Source organism: Hemicordylus capensis, chromosome 5 (assembly GCF_027244095.1).
Source record: "Hemicordylus capensis ecotype Gifberg chromosome 5, rHemCap1.1.pri, whole genome shotgun sequence".
NCBI lineage: Eukaryota > Metazoa > Chordata > Lepidosauria > Squamata > Cordylidae > Hemicordylus > Hemicordylus capensis.
This window is the reverse complement of record NC_069661.1, coordinates 44,931,543-44,950,938: the sequence shown is the minus strand read 5'-3', so window position 1 is coordinate 44,950,938 and position 19,396 is coordinate 44,931,543. Positions and strand designations below refer to the sequence as shown.

The window sequence follows — 19,396 nt, the reverse complement described above, 5'->3', positions numbered from 1 at the left end:
CTTATTTTCAGGGGAGCAAGTTTTAAGTGAGGCTTGAAGGTGTGTGAGTAAGTGTGTTTAATAAAAGCTGAAATGCTGAGAAGTGGGGAGGGATCTGTATAGTATTCCAGCATTTAGGTGGTGTTGCATGAGTGCCTAGAAAGTTATTTACTCCTTCCTGTGGCTGTAGAAGCAGAATAAATAGTGCAAAATAAACAATTTTATGATCATGCTCTTAATTTGCGCAATACAGTTTTTCATGGTTCAGATTTGGGGCAAATTTGCAGAATTTTGCTCTCTCTTTTTTTTTTTAGCAGATTATATTCAGCCCTAGCATCAATTTGATAATAAATGTGTGCTAATAAATCACATGATATGCATTGGATCATACAGCTTGATCTTGCAGCGTATGAATGCTATTTAAAGAACACCTTCAATGAACATCATTTTAGCAATGGTGCTAATAATACATTGAGGTTGTTCTCGTGGTCATCAAAAACAGGGCTAGAGGCCTGAAGTCCAGGTTAGCACTCTCATGTGAACCAGCAGCAAGTCCTCAAGATGTGCTCTCTCAAAGTAGGGTCACCCAATTCCCAGACCCAACTCTTAAATGTGGTTTGACAGGTAGAGGAGCTTGCCTGCTGTCTCCGAGTTTTTGTGTGGAGCTGCGAGTTTTTGTGTGGAGCTGCGACACCAGCCCTCCCACCCTTCATTCTTAAAGTGGCAGGCACCCTGCAAACGGGCTCAAGAGAAAAGAGGAACATAGGAACATAGTAGATGTGGGGGTGAGAACCAGGGGGCATTTGCCTAGTCCTTCCTGCTTCTGGTGTGTGGGTTAACACTTAATCAGGGGCTAGCTGGCAGCTGCTGATGCTCCTTTCTCCCCTGCCTTGCAGGCAGGGGTTGCTTGGGGATCAAGACAATGTTCAGTGCCTTTGGCAGTGCTGGGGTTGTCAGGAAGGGGTTAACTGCCTGCTCCTGGGACCCACCAGTCAGGGAGCTGCAAAGCAGGGCTGCAGCTTCAGGGGAACCACGGAGCCCTCTGGGTGGTCTCGGAGCGATTGTACGGGTCACGTGATCACCCCTGGCCACCCAGGGGACGGCTGCTGCCAGAGCTGGGCTGGAGGACCAACAGTGTGGGCTGCGGCTGACTGCCCTGAAATGTAGCCATTCATGGTGATCATCTGTCCTGCAGGCACCCTGCCCATCTGCTTGTGTGTTTGCTGTGAGGTGGGTAAAAGCGTTATAGCAGGACGGCGCGGTTACCCTGTCTGGTGATCGCGTTAATGTCCTTATGGATTTTGTGGTTCTGTGAATGTATTCTTTCTCCTGAAAGAATATAGGTTATCTTAACTAAAAGTGTAATCATAGTTTGAATGCTAAAGGCATTCAGCATTGAAATGTACAACAGAAAAAAACATTGGAATTTACATTGAAACCATGTTGTAGAATATTTAATATCAGCTTGTTTGAAAAAATGTCACCATCTGTTTACCAGTGTCACCTTGAGGTTTTGACCATAAGAGCAGTCTTTGTAAGTCCGATAGTATTTCATAACTGTTTTCTTTTGACCTGTTTTCAGAATCTTGCACAGATTCCTGCATACCACATTTTATGACTTCCTGAATGTTTGAACCCAAACGGTTTATATTTAGATATGCTGATCTGAATACAAGTGTTTTAGGGCATTATAAACCACACTGTGAAGTAGCCTTGAGTTTGAAGATAGGTGCCAGGAATATTTAAACTAAAAAGCAGCTGTCCAGGTTTATGTAGATAGCCATTCCAGAAACTATGAAGGAAAGCTCTGTTAGCCAGATTAGTGGTTATTCTGCTGAAACACATGTATTGAGACTGTTCACATGTGCAGTCAAGACCGGTCTAAGGCAGCTAAGCCCACTCTTGGCTGTGTGTGTGAAATCGTGTGTGTGAAACAGCCCCTTAAACGCAGTGCCCCCTTAACCCCATTTTCTGCATTGTGTACAGTGCCAGCTGCTTTTAGCTGGTGCTGTAGCAGTTACAGGTGATCCCCCACAATGCACCACGCACTTGTGTGGTGCCTTATAGGATTCCCAGGGGCCAAGATGACATGTCCCGGCCCCCGACACTCCACGCTATCAGGGTCAACAGGATCGTCTGGGTGTGTGGGGACCACACCCAGCAACGAAGAAGCGGTCATCTGCAGGGAAGGTCAGTTCAAGCAGCTTTCCCCACCACCCACCCTCAAGCCCTTCTCACTGATCGTGAGAAAGGGCTCACTATTATTATTTTATGTCTATGTTGCTGTTCATCTAAACAGAGTTAAAACAATGCCAGTTCATAAGGAAACATCCTTCTTCAGAGGATACATAGATGAAGAACTTGAAGTACTGGTTTTTATCAGATCGCTGCTAGCTCTTGGTGAGGATTGCTTCGTTGGGTAGATGACTAGCGGAATCTGACCTCAATACAATACCCAGAAAGCAAGTTTATGTTAGCAGGAATTCAGAGTTCTTTGAAACATTCCACATGTCCAGTTTTATTCTCTTTGTTTTTGACTCACCAGAGCATTAACACACTCAAAAACAAAAAACAAAACACCCATCCAGCTGACAAGCTAGTACCTGTGTTGGCGGTGTAGAAACACCACAGCTTTTCTCCCCCCCCCCCATTTGACTGGAATAATGTGTGATATGGGCACTGAACTCATAGATCTGATTTATGTGGCTCTTTCCCTCCCAAATGGAGTGAAGGACTGAGCAAATTATGTCTATGCAACATGTAGAACTTTAGTACCCATGTTGCTAGTGAACTCCTTCATACGGTGCAGGCGTGGGGTGCCTGGTCCCCTCCCCAGATCCTGAATTTTTGGCTAGGTGAGCATAATACTTGGTCCTCAGAGCCTGTAGTGTGGAAGTGTTCCCACTGGAAAGATGTCTGATTCATAGACTGGTTTTCTCATCACCCAACACCCTTTCTGTGGCTCCATGCAGTTCCTCTGCCTGTTCTACTATGTCTTTAGAACATATGTGGCTAACATTCTTGGGCATCGTTGTGCATCTCTTAATTCTCAATTAAAAAAAACAAAACCTTGCCCAGAGAAAAATAGCTGCCTCTCTGGTGTTCTGAGCTAGAACTCTTCTTCCTGACATTCTGACTTTGATGGGTTTTTTTTTTTTAAATGGTTGAACATTCAATCATTTTTTTAAAATTATTTTTTACATTTTATATCCCTCTCTTCCTCCATGGAGCCCAGAGCGGTGTACTACATACTTAGGTTTCTCCTCACAAAAACCCTGTGAAGTAGGTTAGGCTGAGAGAGAAGTGACTGGCCCAGAGTCACCCAGCTAGTCTCATATGATTTCCCTCCATGTGTATTCTGAAATGGTATAGTTCCAGAAAGCCCGAACCATGTTTTTTTTAATGTATTTGTACATCAACTCTGAGTTCAGCATTATCACTAATAAGATATTTTGTGCAAACATTTCACAAACTTTTGCCTAGGCTTACCAAAGCTATGATCCTAAATGCACTCAGACCTTCAAAGCCTTATTGACTTCATTAGAGCTTTGGTGATGTTTAGTGCATTTGGGACAGCAGCCCATATCCCATGGCTATGTGGTCTCATATGAGAGAAAGCTAATGCTTGATCTCTGATGAGACTGACTTTGTTGGAGTCTTTCAGGAACCATGCTGGGTGGTTTGATGTTTCCCTTTTGTCTTTGTAAAAACAGTTCTTAAATGAAATATTCTCTGCTCATGGAATTGCAGTATTTGTGATCAAGTTTCATACGTATAGCATCATTTTTTTTTTGCCTCCAATGCTGTTTTAACTGTCTCCTATGGAAGAAATTAAGCATTGATACTTCCTTAGTTAACAGACTCCTGAGGGCTGAAACAAATAACAGTGTCCTTAATTCAGTTGCCAAATTAAGAACTACCGCATGAAGTAGGGTATGAAAACATTTTGGCTGTAACCCATAAACCACTTGCTCTGAAGTAGCCTCATTGAAGTAGCTTCAGTGAAGATCAAGTGACTGTAACACAAGCCATCCGGGGCTTGAGAGAGCTGTAATTATTGGCTTTATCTCTATGGATAAAATGTAAAATGCCATTAAAACAATATTCACCATCACCTAATGTATTCTACAGAGGCTTGCAGAGCCCCAGACTATAAACATCATTTAATCTCATTTTAAAATAATATCTTACTTTATATTGGTCATATGTGGAAAAACCATCCCAGGCAACATGAACGAGCTTTTATTTGGAATCAAGACCATAATTCCTGGTTTTGTTACATGAGCATTTTGGTGGGGGTGAGGGGTTGGGGCAGGTGAACATCAATGAAACAGGGAAAATATAGAAGTGTTACATTTCTGACTAGAGTATTTCACTATACTAAAAAGTTGTTATCTTGTGTGGGGTGCTTAAAGCATGATTTAAAGTTGCCAGATCTAATTGGTTTTGACAACCAGCCAGCTGTTGCCGCCATGTTGAGAGATAGGCCTTCTGTAAGCCATGTCTAAGTTAGGTCACATAGTTGCTGAAATAGGAATTGAGAATCCTTATAGATGGAAGCCAGACACTAAGGTCATTCTCATGACCAGGGCGCTTTCCAGATTAGACCCTGCAAGAGGGTCACTGCACTTCCTGTGTTGTGACACCACAATCCCTACGCTGACAGCAGGGTGCCGTTCACATTTCCGCTGCCTTGTTTCTGATTTAATTGATGCAACTTATTGCTATAACATTGCATGTTGCTGTATTTTCCGGTTGTTGGTTTTCGTGAGACTACTCCCCTTGCTAGGTGCTTTGCTATTTATGTTTTGAATGTGATTTGCCCGAACGGAAACATTTTGCCACTGCTGAGCAGGTAATCTGGAAAGCGCCCAGGCTTATCTGAGTATGATAGCTAGCCCAGGTAAGGCTGGTCATGAAAAACCCTGGGATCGCTCCTTATCCTGCTGCTCCTCCTCCTCTGGATAGCCCTGATTCTAAGCCCAGGCTTATAATGAGCCATGAGGACAAGCATGTGCCTCTGACCTCACTCACTGGTTGTGTGGGTTGTTGGGCTGCTGACAGCTGTTTCCAAGCTGACAGTGGACATCTTTATCAGAGAGCTGGGAGGAAGGAGCAGCCCGGCAGTAGGGAGCTTTCTCAGTGCACCGCACTGTTTGCGGGGTGCATTGTGGTATACCTGGTGGCCCAACTTACCTCCCCCCTTCTCCCAAACATGGCTCAGATTACCACCATGCCACTCATCTGGGTGTGCTGGCAGCAGGGCCCTGTTCAGCCTGCCTGCCTGCCTTCCCTCAAGCTCCCCTCCCATATTTGGCTGTGTGAACAACCTTACTGACTCTACTTAACATCTTTCATTTTGCTTGCATTTAGAAAATTTACCCGAGAAACTGGGGCTTACTATTATTATCACTTATTACATGTATTTACACCACCTTTCTGCCAAAGTATTCAAGGCAGTTTACAATTTAAAATGCAAAAGAAAAAAAGGGGGGAAAGGAGGGGGAAAGAAAGAAAGAAAGAAGAAAAGAAAAGAAGATAAAGATGCAGAGTTTTCTCAGATCTTCCGTAGTCAGCTCAGGAGCTAACATAAATTTCTGGGACTGGGCTTTTCTTCTGCCCTCCCCTCAGGGCACATAGTGGAAGGTAGGGGAGGGGCTGTCCTAATGACCTTTGGAAGAAGAGGAAACAAATGAAGGCACACATTTAGGCATACCACCAATCGAAAGAGGGGTTATCTAGGAATCACATTGATGAATTATGTTAAAGACCTTGGAAGATCTCCTGGGATATTCTCTCCAGTCTCTGGGGAGACAAAACACATGTGATTGATCCAAGTTCGAATATTTATCCACCCCCAATCTTGATATGAAAATACATCTCCATTTTTCAGGAGGTTTCCATGTCAACTGAATGTCAAACCTACCTTGCATTCCAGCATAAAAAACCTGGCTGTACCTAGAGGTTATCAAGGGCTGCACATTATCTTAAAAATACATTATAAGGAATATGGCAGAGAGATGCTTCACAGTGACTAATAGAGTAAATGTTTTATGGATTGCTGTTTTGGGAGTTGCTATCAATTGAAAGCAAATTATCAAAACTGCAGGGTTTTTTCCTAGTGCCACAGGGTCCCTTGGGCTCATTTAATATCTTGCTGCTTAGAGAAATCTAATTTTTCAGAATAATTTGTGTAATTTGAGAAATGACAGTCAGGCTGGTGATTTTTTTTAAAAAAAGACATATGTCATCAGGAATTGGTAAGATCAATCTGCAATTTTAAAATAATTAATAATTTTAACAAAGATGTAGCACTGATCTAAAGAACTTATTTGTAGTTTAAGTGAGGGGTTTTTTAAAATTAAGAGGAAGGGTTGCCAGTTAGGCGGTTTCAAGTTTGCTTAAATAATGTATTCCTTTCATTTTTTCTAATCCACCCTCCTGCAAGGAGATGATCAGTTCTTTTCTTATATACTAGCTGAACCCGCACAGAGCATCTGTGCGGTAGTTTACTTTCTTTTGGGGTTTAGTTGGGAGAATTCGTTTGGCTGGTCCTCCCACAGCTCTCTCGCTTGCACTCTCTGCCCGCCCCTGTGCCTATCTCGCTTGCTCTGTCTCTCCCCCAGCGCCTCTCTCGCTTGCTCTGTCTCTCCCCCAGCGCCTCTCTCGCTCTCTCTGTCTCTCCCCCAGCGCCTCTCTCGCTCTCTCTGTCTCTCCCCTCTGCACCTCTCTCGCTCGCTCTGTCTCTCCCCCAGCGCCTCTCTCGCTCGCTCTGTCTCTCCCCCACGCCTCTCTCGCTCACTCTGTCTCTCCCCCAGCGCCTCTCTCGCTCACTCTGTCTCTCCCCTCTGCGCCTCTCTCGCTCGCTGTCTCTCCCCCTGCGCCTCTCTCTGTCTTTCTCCCCCACGCCTCTCTCGCTCCAGCGCATCTCTCGCTCACTCTGCCTCTCCCCCGCGCCTCTCGCTCACTCTGCCTCTCCCCCGCGCCTCTCACTCACTCTGCCTCTCCCCCGTGCCTCTCGCTCACTCTGCCTCTCCCCCGTGCCTCTCACTCACTCTGCCTCTCCCCCCGCGCCTCTCGCTCTCTCTGCCTCTCCCCCCGCGCCTCTCTCGCTCTCTCTGCCTCTCCCCCGAGTCTCTCTCCCTCGCTGTGTCTCTCCCCCCGCCTCTCTTGCTCGCTCTGTCTCTCCCCCGTGCCTCTCTCGCTCACTCTGCCTCTCCTCCCCGCGCCTCTCTCACTTGCTCTGTCTCTCTCCCCTGCGCCTCTCTCGCTCGAGCGCCTCTTGCTCTCTCTGTCTCTCTCCTGTGCCTCTCTCGCTCTCTCTGTCTCCCCCGCCTCTCTTGCTCGCTCTATCTCTCCCCCCCGCGCCTCTATCGCTCGCTCCGTCTCTCTCCCAGCGCCTCTCTCGCTCTCTCTGTCTCTTCCTCCTCCACACCTCTCTCGCTCGTTCTGTCTCTCCCCCCCCCCCCGCGCCTCTCTCTGTGGTCAGCTACCCCCTCTCTCTGGTTGGTTTTTTCCGCCTTTCCTTCCCTTTTCCTTTCCTTTTCTGTTCCCGAGTCTGCTGATTCCCACCTCCCTCGCTGCTGCTCCCAGTCCCTCCCCAGGCAATGATTCCTCCTTTCCCCTCTGCCTTTCCTCCTTTCTTCTTCTGTCTCCTGAGTCTGCTGATTCCACCTGCAGTCCGTAGCTCACTGCCCTTCCCTTCCCAAGGCATTAGGCAATCATGGCTTCAGGCATCCGCACAGCTCCGGACATCGTCCTCAATTCAGTCTTCCAAAAGTGAATTATATATATAGATTCTAATGATGTCACTCATGAGTTCCATGTGTGCCTTGGAGAACCCGCAGAATTTTCTGCTGGAGCAGCAGTATTACGCCTGATCCTAAGCATGGGACTTATTTCAAAGTAATCATGGATAGGATCAGAGCTGTCTAGCCCAATCCTGTGCAGAAGTCCCACTAAATTCATTGTCCCAGGCACATGAGAATAGGAATGCAGCCATGCCACAAGTTCCTATGCATGTTACCTTAATGGTAGATGTCACTGAGTTCAACAGGGCTTACTCCTAAGTATGTATAGGATTGAATCAGTTAGGGAAGCCACTTATCATATCGGCTGACATACTGCACACGAGTATGTCAGTCTAGTAATGTTGTGTTTGTGCAAATTGTGTTAAACATGAATAAACTCATTTTCAACGGGCTTATTTGTTTGTTACACAATTTGTGCAAATCGCAAAAGCAACGCTACTAAGCTGGTGTACTCTTGTGACCTGTGTCAACCATTATATCTGAAGCTCATTCACATGTTATATTCACAGTTGAAATAATTATTACCTTTGGAGAAACCTGTTTCCCCTCCCCTGCAATTGTTGAATCAACACTTATAAAAACACTAAATTCGTCATTAAGTCACAAAGGAAGATTGGAAGACTGAGAGAGAAAGGAAGGTTGCTGGGGCAGTCCTTTCATGAGGCGAAGTGAGGTGCTTGCCTCAGGTGATGGATGATTGGGGTGCCAGCAGAGCAGCAAGATGCCCCTCCCACTGCCACCATCAGAGCAGCTCTATGGGACTGAGCTGATCATTGCAAGTTTGCAGGAGTGCCTCTCCTTACGCTTCTTGCAAAGAAGTACAAGAAGGTTGCTGGCAACCTTCTCTCTGTGTCCCCGCCCCCCTGCCACTTCCAGAGCTTGCAAGGGTCAGTTTTATAAGAAGACTGGCCCCCTCGATGGCTATGGGGCAAGATATCATTTGGTACCTGGCCTCAGGCACTGCTGTACCTTGGGCTGCTCCTGGAGGGCTAGGATTTTCTCAGTGAGAATTGTTCCTTGAGATGTAGTCCTGCTATGTGAGCATATGAAGCTGCCTTATACGGAATCAGAACATTGCTCTGTCTAGCCCAGTGCTGTCTACTCCAGCTGGCAGCAACTCTCCAGCAAGGGACTTGATCCATACTAAGCATTGCCCATGAACACTCTCTAAACAAGAAGTTCTGGTAAGAACTAATTTGTCTACTTTCTTTTCACTATAATCTTAATTGAGAATTACCAGCCTCCACCTCAGACATTCATGCGTCCACAATCTTTAATTGGGGTGGATGACATCATCACAAACGATGCCATTGAGATATCCCAATCTGTCCCTACAACTGTACTAAATTTGTTCCAGATCATTCCCCATTTGCACCTCAAATGTTCATGCATACACTATCTTTAATTGGGGTGGATTAGATCATCACAAACTACATTGTTGAGGTATCCCTATGTGTCCCTACAGCTGTAGCATATTTGGTTCAAATTGGTTAGGTGGTTCATAAAGCCCTCATGCACCTCAAACATTCATGTGTACACCAACTTGAATCAGTCTGGATGACATCATTACAAACTATGCCATTGAGGTGTCCCTACACTCACTACAACTGTACTAAATTTGGTTCAGATCAGTTAGGCAGTCCACAAGTTAGCCCACTTGTGCCTCAAAGGTTCACACATCTGCCATCTTGAATTGAGGTGGATTACTGTTAGAGGTTGTTGATTTTTACCCACAATAGGTAAAACAGCAGAGCACTAAGGAATGAGCACACACTCCAGTTACAGAGTAGGTAGCAGAGGATGGTTTGGATATTACAGCTGTTTAGAGAAAACACATGGAGATCCTTGTATGACTAAACACTAAATATTTTTTGGTTAAATACACTTAGATAGGAAAGACCTATCTCTAATCTAAAGGACTACATAGTGGATAGGTAAGGAGAGAGAGATATGTTTCCATCTGCTCTCCAGGAGGAAAGGAAGGATTGTGACTCAGCACAGGAAGTGCTGCAGAGTCAGTTCAGGGGTCATAGAGTAGGGACAGATGGGGAGACCCTGACTCACTGTCTCTACTCCCAATGCCCCTAGTGGTCATTGGGGCAGTTGGTGCAAAAGGTCGATGCACTGGAAGTTCATCTCCAACACCCCTTCTCATCTCCTGTCGCACCTGGTCACGACTCCCATCTTCTCACGAAGCATCTGGAATCTGTCTTTGGATAATGGCTTGGTTAATCCATCTGCCAACATCTCTTCTGTGGAGCAGTACCTCAGCTGGACCACCCCTTTTTCTTGTAAGTCCTGAACATAGTGATACTTTATGGGAATATGCTTAGTTTGAGATTTCATCTTCTCCATTTGGGAAATCTGGATACAACTTTAGTTGTCCTCAAACATCACTGTGGGCTTTGGTTCCTCGATGCCAAAGTCCAGTAGTAGATGGTGTATCCATACTCCTTCCCTACATGCTTCACTTGCTGAAACGTACTCCGCTTCTGTGGATGATTGCCCAACAAGTGACTGTCATGCCCTTGAGCTCCGACAGCGAGGAGGAAGGGGAGGCTGGCAGCTTTCTGGCCGAGTCAGGAGTATCTGAGGGGCAGAGCCCGGCTCTCAGCGTTCCTGAGACAGCTGTGATAGATCCAGCTGATGGTTTAGAACAGGCACAGCAGCCTGAGTCAGCAGAAAGTGTGAGAGACCAATCGGAGGGAGAACTAGGCATTGAAACACCATTGACACCACAACAACGCAGGTGTTCTAAACACAGGATGCAATTAGAAGCTGTTAGGAGGAGCAAACGCCTATTGCTGAGGGCTGACAAGCCGTAAATTCCTACCAGCTGGGAGCTCTTGGCTTGCTCCATAAATTACAGCACCAGACTCCTACTCATTGCTGAGATTCAACGCACGTCATTCAGTTGACAGCGTCCAGCCAAGCCGTGAACTTCCCTGGCCATGGGCCAGACCTTGACAGTGACTGCTTGCGGCTACTCCAAGTTATGGCTCCACCTCCATACAGGAACAGGTGTCCACTTGTGGACTTGCGGTCTGTTCTGTCCTCGCCCCAGTCTGCATCTACATATTTTGTTTGGGATTGCTGTTTTCTGGAATCTCCAATACATAATGTGCAGTGCCTTTCAGGTACCTTCCCAGTCTTTTGACTGCTATCCAGTCCTTGTTCGTTGGCACACTCACTTTTCTGCTCAGGATTCCTACTGCTGAGGCAATGTCTGGCCTTGTCACTGTGGTTATGTACAAAAGTTTTCCAATTGCCTTTCTGTATTGATTGTTGGCTGGTAGAGGCTGGCTGTCCTCATCTTGCTTCCAGAAATCAGCGTCCATTGGCGTGCTGACTTCATTGGCATCTGTCAGTCCCAGGCATTCTAGAAGATCTTTTATCTTCTGTTTTTGGTTGAGAAGGAACGTTTGCTGTCCCCTTGCTAGCCATGCTTAGCTTCCTTGAATCTGCTAAGTTCACAACAGATTTATGGCTTTTATCGAGTTCAATAAATAGATTGCGATCACAGATTATATTCTGGGATGCACCTGAGTCCAGGATGGAAGTGTGGCCCTTTGTTGGCTTTTTAAAGGTAATGTAGCTTTTGGCATTGCTCTCCCTTTCAGATAAGCCACCTTGCCCGTGCTTCTCCTCCTCCCCTCTTTGTTTTTCGCCATGACTCATCCCTGTGTTTACTTCATTGCCATGGTGACCAGGTCTGTGCCCTCTGAGTTTCCTGCTCTTTGAATTATATGCTGATGAGGCTACTTCGCTTGCTAATGCTGGAATTACTTTGCCTACTGAGATGTGCCAGAGTGCCATCGCTTTCAAATTTCTCCTGCTGCAACTTTATATTAAAATTTATCAGACTGGATACGATTGAATCAACCTTCAGTTCACAGTGAGACCGTTCAAGAGCGACAATTAGAGGTTCAAAACTTTTAGGCAGGGATTGTAGGATTGCCCCAATTAGAATAATTTCATTCAATTCACATTGGTTACTCTTCAAAAGCCTGTTAATTTCTAAGATATTTGCTATGTGGGCTTCAAAGCCTCCCCCTTCCTGCAGTTTGCTTTCACATAGCCTTTTATACAGGAGAAGAGCTGCGTTTGCAGAGACTTGGCCACATTGCTTTTTCAGTCTATCCCACGCTTCTGAGGCTAAATCAGTATCCCGCACATAGATCAATAAATCATCGCTTATTTAACAATTACATCATCAAAAATTATGCTGAGGTGTCCCTGTGTGTCCCTACAACTGCAGCAAATTTGGTTAAAATCTGTCCAGGCATTGCAAAGTTGATAGGGAGGAGGCGGGAGAGAGAGGGATGGAGTGAGTTTTACGCTGGAAGAGTAAATAGAGACTTTAATATGTGGTTTGTATGTTGTATTAATTAGACTATAATCATAATCCAAGAGGATGTTTTTCATGGCTACTAAATCTCTTATTTCCTGTTCTGAGCTTTTGTCATGGGCCAGGTGATATAAAATAATTAATAAAATGTGATGGAAATAATTAATAAAATAATTAATAAAATGTGATGGAAATTACACATCATAGAAAATATTTAGTTATTTTCCATCTACTCTGTCTTGGTTTTCCTCGGGGTTTTTTTTTTTTTTTTTTTGGTAAACTGTAAATCTGAGAATCGAAACATCTGCCCAAATAAGTCTTTTTCTGAGAGCAATCCCTAACTCTGATTTCTTTAGGAAACAAAAGAAACATTTGGTTCTTATTCTTGTTCTCTGACAAACCCTGACAAACTGATTGCAGTTCTAACACCCAAACACCCTAATTCAAGGATGGGCAAACTTCAAACTTGCAGGAACTACATTGTTTTTTACTAGAATCAAAACATCTACCAATCCAGAGGCAGGACCAAAATGGGGGCTTGACTGGGGTGCAGCCAAACACAAAATGGTGGCTTAGGAATGGAGCCAATTAACTGCTGCACCCCTTGGCCCTTACAAAGGAATAAGTTGTATGTGCACAAATAGAAATCTACATCTCTGTTATTACACATTGAAGATTTGAGCACAAATATCTACAGCTGGCCAGCAGAGCTGTACAAAGATCCTAATTAAAGGAACTTAATACACCTGTTTTACAGGTGAGGAATACAGAGGCTGAACAATAAGTCACTAGCACAAGGCCAGCCATGGCTGAAGGTATATTGTAGTTTTACTTGCTATTGTTAAGCTACTTTTTGCCATCTCTGCCCTAATTTACTGTCTTAGATCAATCTTACAGTTTTTATGATCAAAGACTGGGACATTGCAAAGTAATATTTGGTAAAGGCTCCATACATTTCCCCCACAATTCAAATATCTGAGCTTGCATAGGGGTATAAATCAATTTAAAATATATTAGTTGAATTTGTAACTCAGAAGATTCTTGTAACATCAATAAAGCTGCTCATCAGCATAAAGTCCTCTTTTCTAAGATCATCCCTTCTGACATGCTGCACTTTGAAGGGTTTTTTGTTTTTTGTTTTGGTCTGTTTGTTTTATAGTTGCTCCATCTCTTGGAACACAATATTATGTATTTCTTTTTATGTTCTATCAATCCACAGTGTCCTTTAAGCTTTCATATGTGGGCAGCTGCACCTTAACATAATCTTGGAACAAGTTCAAACATTTTCAAAGTTTGCTTTTAAATTCTGGTTTTCAACTTTTTGGTTTTCTACATTGTTTTTTAAAGATCAGTGTTTGATCATGTTTACCATGCTAAATTTTGAGTTAGCGCTCCCAAAAACCAAATGACGTGACTTGGCCAAACTTGTAAATCAGAGGATTCCAGAGTATTCAGCACTATTCCTAGGTGTGTGTGTGTTGTTTTTTTCTGGAGAGCAGAGAGACTGTTGTCATTGATTAGCTGTGCTGCTTGGAAAAGGGAGTGGTGATTGTGGTTCCTGACCATACAAAGTAAGATGCTATTATGTGGCTGGCAAAGCATCAGTTGACACTTGTATGGCAGCCATCAAGACCAAGGTTTCTCTCCTAGAAGAATAATTGGATTAGTTTTTTACCATCTTGATATTCTGTAGATGTAAGGAGATAAGTGTTTCCCTGGGTTCATGTTCTGTTAGGTTTAAGCGAGTAGACTACGGATTCTTGGGAAGAGAACAGTGCACATAAGAACCAAGCAAACTTGCGCTCTCTTGTTAGATCATGATCAGATTTTGTAAAGTAGTGATAGAGCCTACAAGCTGTATTAATAACCCCAGCTCATAAATAAACCTTGTTGTACTGCTTGTATTACAATTGTTCCACGAGGTTCTATTCATCCTATCTTGACATGGATTTGTTGATCCTTCCTCTGCAAGTCTGGCTGCAGGATTTTGAGGGTTTCTGTATCTCAGCCTTCAGTGGGCCGCCATAATTGCTAACTCTGCTGCTATGTGATATCACATGCTTTGGAATACAGCAATAGATTTGCAATCCGCTCTTGAACAAATATAAATGGCACAAATTGTTTTCTATATGCCAACATTTTATGGTAATAAAGCAAAAGTTCCTGGCTTGAAAAGTTTGTATATTGTCCCAAAGATTGATCTCACTTAGTAGATAGAGATTTCCTGAGGAAATATTATTCTTAATAGTGAATATGCCCCTGTAAGCCTATTTTTGACATCATTTATCTTTGTAGACTTGAAGCTTACACTTCGAAAACACAAACCTTAAATCATTCAATTGGATCCATCAGCCAAACAAACAAACAAACAAACAAACAAACAACTCTTTTGGATCAAACTGTGCTGTAATGAATGGCGCTTGCTCTAGCACAATAGTTTCAAGATCAATGCAAGGCTAACATGCAGCTGCTAAGAACAACCAGCACTAGGCCTCATGTACTCTGTTTCAAAATTAAATTAAATTCTAGTCACGGAATATTTACTGTTTATATGGGACTATAGTTTCTTGCATTTCTTATTCAATAACAATCCACAAAATGGTCTCCAAAATTGCAAGCAACGTGTTTACTGAGCGTGGCAGAAGAAGACATCTGTTTATTATCATTGTTGTGCTGACATGTTCTCCTCACTGGCTAAACAGTTTTTTTATTTTGGTTCACATTCACATGCTTGCTTAAGCAATACAACAGAATGCATTCCAGTGCCTAATGTTTTTGACCAGACTCAGCATGATTTCATTACAAGCTTAGGAGAGTCTTCTAGTAAGTGGCCTGTGCCACACTGCAACATAGGTTAACATAAGGCTTTACAACAGTTATCCAGCTACCAGTTGTCTTTTCTCTTCCAGATTGACATTCATCCACCAAGACTAGATAATGCCTACTCAGTTGTATTCAGTAATTGTGTTGTATTAGTTAAAGAGTTGGAACCCCAGTGCCAACACTGCTGGCAAACTGGTGGTCAAGTATTGGACATTTGCGCCCATAAGGAGTTTACTTTAGAACTAGCTGGGCCGGGCGTAGAGCATCTGTGCCTCTAGTTCTCCCCCATCCCCACTGCCGGTGCAGCAGCCCCCACTCCCCAACCACGCTCCTACCCTCAATGCTCCTGCCGTCGGGCCATCCTTCCTTTTGGCCAGCAGGTGGGCCAGAGAGGAAGTGCCTTCTCTTCTTCCGCCGGCCACCACCTTCTTCCACCCACCGGCCGGGCCATCCTTCTTTTCAGCTGGCAGAGAGGGAGTGCGCCACCCTCTCCGCCAGTTTCGCCCGCCGGCCAGTTGCCACCTTCTTCCACCTGGTGGCTGGGTCATCTTTCCTTTTGGCTGGCAGGCGAGCTGGAGAGGGAGTGTGCCGCCCTCTCTGCCTCCCGCCTGCTGGTTTCGCCAGCCTACTGGCTGGCCAGCCACCTCCTTCCACCTGGCAGCTGGCCATCCTTCCTTTTGGCTGGCAGGCCAGCCAGAGAGGCCACATTGCCCTCTCCGCTGCCTGTCCGCCACAGTAGTTTTCTCACCTGCACACTGCCTTCTTCTTCCTCCCTCCCTCCCATCGCCGCTGTTTTCTCTGCCTGCTGGATGAGACCTGCAGATGTCACAGAAGAGAAAGCTTTCCTTGCTGATGTCTATAAAATATAATGGCATAATTTTTGTTTGAAGTTGCAGTCAGTTGAATTCAGCATAAAGTTATATTGTCCTGTGTTTGATTATTATTATTATTATTTACATTTATATCCCACTCTTCCTCCAAGGAGCCCAGAGCTGTGCACTACATACTTGAGTTTCTCTTTCACAACAACCCTGTGAAGTAGGTTAGGCTGAGAGAGAAGTGACTGGCCCAGAGTCACTCAGCTAGTAGTTGTTTTTTTAATGGCTGAATGGGGATTTGAACTCGGGTCTCCCCGGTCCTAGTCCAGCACTCTAACCACTACACCACGCTGGCTCTCATTATTATATCAAGGCAGGCAGAGCCAACACAGCCATGAGAGAAGAAACCAGAGTCTCACTGGCCAAAATAAACTCCAAAGTGATCTAGAATACAGTATAGTGCTTTATAAGATTAAACCAAACTTCCTGTTCCTTTGCTGTGATGAGACATAGGGTAGATCTAAGTCCTTTGAAAATATGTCATGGCTTCCCCAGTGGTGGAGATAGCTGTTCACCGAAGCGCACCACCTCAACCCAAAAGCTCACCAGAGGCCTGGTCGTGCAAAGATAGGGCAGTGATGGGTGAAGGCCAGGGAGAGGCTCAGGAAGTCTGAAAACCGGGCTGAGATTTCACCGAAGTTCAAATCCCATGCGACTGGATTTTGTCCTCTTGTGAGATCTGTGAAGCCTGTCGAGGGCTATTTAAAGACATGGCCCATGGTGAGAAGGGCACAGAAGCAGCAGCAGGAGAATTCCAATAGAGACCTCCTGGGGAGGAAACAGAGGCAGAAGAGGGTGAAAAGAAGCTGCCATGTGGGCATCTGAGGCAGGGACCAAGGCGCTGTGAATCTCCCCATTCCTAGCCTACCTCCATCCCCTGCTGAGGCCTGCCACAGGTAGAACCCCAAACATGGCAGTGGTGGGGAGGGGTCAATTGGACCCCTGAGTATCACAAAATAATAATCTAGCCAATGAATTTGCAACATTTATAGTCACTGGAGCACCATTTCCAATCCAATATAATTTTTCTTGTAGAAACATGGCTTGAAACATGGAGTGTCGGTTTTCCTTATATTGCTATCTCTTTTCCATACTAAACAATATTCTGAAGATGCATTGACAATCTCTCAACTTTTTAAACCAAAAAGCAGCATCAGAGTCACTGGGGGATAGTCTGTTTAAGCCTTTCTCTTTCTCCCCCCCCCCTTTCTGATCAAAATTACCTCCTTCTTCACTGCTTTCCTGTCCATGAGAGAGAATATATATAGGATCCTTGCATCTTTTTCCTGTAGGAAGAAGGGTCCAAAGTGTCATGGCCCAGATCCACACAGTCCTTTATCACAGTAGTGACTCTAACTCAGATGCTAAGGAGGTAGGACCAGCAGCAACTCCAGTCCTGGATCTTGACACCAGACCAGAATCTGAGGAGACAGGACCGGCCCAGTCCCAGCCCTGCATCTTCTTGACACCCGATCAGTACCTTGACACCCGATCAGAGAACCCCAGCTTTCTAAGGGACTGAGCTCCTTGCAGCAACACCCTTGGAACTTGAGTGGTCTGCAGTGCTGGCCTCTCTCACACCATTGTGCCCTACCCCTGATATCTTCATGCCAACATGTTAACAAGTTTGACAGGAGCAGATAGAGCAGAGGAGGAGTGCCAAACTCCAGAAGTCTGCCCCTTTAATGTTTCCACACTCTAGATAGGGGGCTGGAGCCCAGAAGGCGTAGTTCAGGCTCACAGGTACTTAAGGGCTCAATCTTCCTCTGACTGATGTCAAGTCAACTTGCTCCCTCAGACCTCACCCAAGTCCTGTGGACTATCCATGCCTCATGCCATGGGCAACCAGGACAGGACATAAGCAGTCCTTTCCCCAAAGTCAGTCCTCCACAGAAACCGGCAGCTTCGCTTGCCATGTTTTTCACTTATATGGAGAAAGAAAGAAAGAAAGAAAGAAAGAACTGTAGGGAGACTGTTCACTTCTCTTGCATATTAGGAACATAGGAATCTGCCATATACTGAGTCAGACCATTGGTCTATCTAGCTCAGTATTGTCTTCACAGACTGGCAGTGGCTTCTCCAAGGTTGCAGGCAAGAATCTCTCTCAGCCCTATTTTGGAGATGCTGCCAGTGAGGGAACTTTGAACCTTCTGCTCTTCCCAGAGCGGCTCCATCGCCTGAGGGGAATATCTTACAGTGCTCACACTTCTAGTCTCCCATTCATATGCAACCAGTACAGATCCTGCTCTCCTCTCCAAGACATGTTGTCTTGTTTGGCCCTGAACTGAGGCCTAGTTCTCAGTAAGGTGATAGGCCAGTGTGTGTGATGTCTCACTTCAGACTGCAGGTGCAAGCTCACATGACTGAATGTTCATCTATACCCCTCAAAAAAACCCTTCACATAGAAAAGCTTATTCTTGACATTTTGTTTTTTGTGTGAGATAATATTTTGTATGAAGGAGCCCTGAAGTGGTGCGGCTCAGATTCAGGCTTACCGCCACAGTAAGAAGTAGGCCCTACAACTCAGTTCTAACTAAAAACCCCCAAAAAAACCCAGAAGATGTGAGTGATATAAAGTAAGGGCACCTGCAGCTTTAAGAGAAGCCTGGATTTGCTTGTTATTTGCAACATATCTAAGATATGGTTGGTTAGCAGCTTTCTTTCTCTTTCTCTTTTCTAAGGAGGTAAATTTGAATCTCAAGGGCCTTTGCAAAGTTTGCTGTAAATATTGCTAAGATGTAAACCTTTATTCATGAACCACCCCCACTTCCATGTTACGTCTTTGATGCTACATAAGCTGGTTTATCTATTATAGCCATTGTGGTCCATGATGTAACATCTGTTGGTTTTTGCCCCATGAAACCTGGCTTCAAATTGCTGTTCATTCATAATGAACCCATTGGGTGGCATAGGAAGAGAAACTTGGCTTGATTATTTGCCTGTATAATGGGAATATTAATGACCTCCCCACAGTATTAAAGAATGTGCTGAAGTCCTTGTGTTAAGAATGTTATGGAAATTTAAGATACCAACTACTGCAGATGGTCAGAAACCATAAGACAGGTTTGTTTGTTTTTTAAAAATTGCACAGTACCACTTCGATTATTTTAGCTGTGGATTCATGTCTTCAGTTTTTAGACTCTGTGCTTATGACCCCATTTTTGAAATTTTCTTCAGGACTGTGAAAGATAAAGATTAAGGCTGTGATCCTGCACCCAGTTAGGCTTCTTAAATCCCCTTGACTTGTAAACAGCCTATGTGCAGGATTGCAGTCATACTATTTTCCAAAGGAAGGCTCTGATTTTCATGATTGCTTTACTTGTCTGCTTAGTATAATGTACAGTTTTGTGTACTGCAATGGTCCCTTCAGGCTTCCAACCCTTTCATGTTGAAAACACGGCATAAACCAATGCTATTGTGGAAATGTCAGCCTGTTTGAAACATGATAGCTTTAATTTCATCCATATTCATGCCAGAATTAACACTGGCCTTTCTCGTCTGTCCCAAACAAAATAAAATATATGTAAAATAAAACTTTTGGATCAGATTCTGTTTTT

General features: G+C 44.5%; 1 protein-coding gene and 1 long non-coding RNA gene across 2 annotated transcripts in view; one reads left to right on the top strand and one right to left on the bottom strand.

Annotated features, from left to right (window-relative positions):
• The window catches only part of PRDM5 (PR/SET domain 5), a 177,789-nt gene that overhangs the window by 7,375 nt on the left and 151,018 nt on the right, over nucleotides 1-19,396 (top strand). The window lies entirely within an intron of this gene.
• LOC128328525 (uncharacterized) lies at nucleotides 15,295-17,340 on the bottom strand. The gene is made up of 3 exons (XR_008309269.1): nucleotides 17,063-17,340; nucleotides 16,386-16,607; nucleotides 15,295-15,817 (listed from the first exon to the last, which is right to left on the bottom strand). It is a non-coding gene; the product is annotated as an uncharacterized LOC128328525 (long non-coding RNA).